We start from the raw sequence: 1,184 nt of genomic DNA on the forward strand, positions 1-1,184 counted from the left end.
AAAAAAAAAAATTATACACCACGATCAAGTGTGCCTCATCCTAGGCACGTAAGGATGTTTAACACATGCAAATCCATGAATGCAAACAGAAGCAAAGACAAAATTCACATGATTACCTCAACAAATGCAGAAAAAAGCCTTTTTAAGAAACCTTTGACAAAATCCAACAACTGCTCATAATTAAAATCCTGAAGAAAATAAGTATAGAAGGAACTTGTCTCAATCTGATAAAAGCCATTAATGACAAACCATCATATTACATGAGGAAAAACTGAAACCTTTCTCTCTATTTTTTTGACTTTTTTTTTTTTTTTTGTCTTTTTGAGGCAGGGTCTTGTTATGCAGTTCAGGCTGAACTTGAGCTCTCTTTGTAGCCCAGGCTTGTCTCGAACTTGCAAAGATCCTCCTGCCTCAGCCTCCCAAGTGCTGGGATTACAGGTGGGCGCTATCACACCCAGCCAATAAGCTTTCCCTCTAAAGTCAGGAACGAGTCAAGGATGTCCACTCTCACCACTCCTGTTTAACATATTCCTGGAAGCATTAGAACAATCAGAAAGAAATAAAATGGATAAGTATAGGAAAAAGGGCTGGGGATGTAGCTCAGCGTCACAAGTGCCTGCCTGGTGAGCCCAAGGTCCTGAGTTCGATTCCCAGTACCAAAAAAAAAAAAAAAAAAAGTATAGGAAAGGAAAAACTCAAAGTATCATTGTCTGGAGATGACATGATCCTCTACTTACAAGACCCAAACAATTCCACTAAAAGACTCCTATAATTAATAACCAAATTCAGCGATGGAGCAAGATACAAAATTGACACACATAAGGAGGCTGAAGGAGGAGGCTCACCATGAGTTCGAGGCCAACCTAAGGTACATAGTGAGTTCAAGGTCAGCTTGGACTACATAGTGAGACCCTACTGCAAAAAAAAAATACTATTCCAATGAGAAACAAATTTTAGAAAATAAAACATTTCTCAGTAGCATCAAGAGAAATTAGGCACACACCAGCACTCAGGAGGCTGAAGCAGGAGGATCACCTTGAGTTCAAGGCCAGCCTGGACTACCTAGTGAAACCCTGCCTCAAAAAATGAAAAAAGTATATACATAAGTAAAATTTTACAATACTTAGGGATTACCCTAAGGAAGAGAAAAATGTCTATAATAAAGTTATATCACTCTGAAAAAG

The sequence above is a fragment of the Chinchilla lanigera genome, unplaced genomic scaffold (genome assembly GCF_000276665.1).
Source record: "Chinchilla lanigera isolate Chin_1 unplaced genomic scaffold, ChiLan1.0 scaffold00057, whole genome shotgun sequence".
Taxonomy (NCBI): Eukaryota; Metazoa; Chordata; class Mammalia; order Rodentia; family Chinchillidae; genus Chinchilla; species Chinchilla lanigera.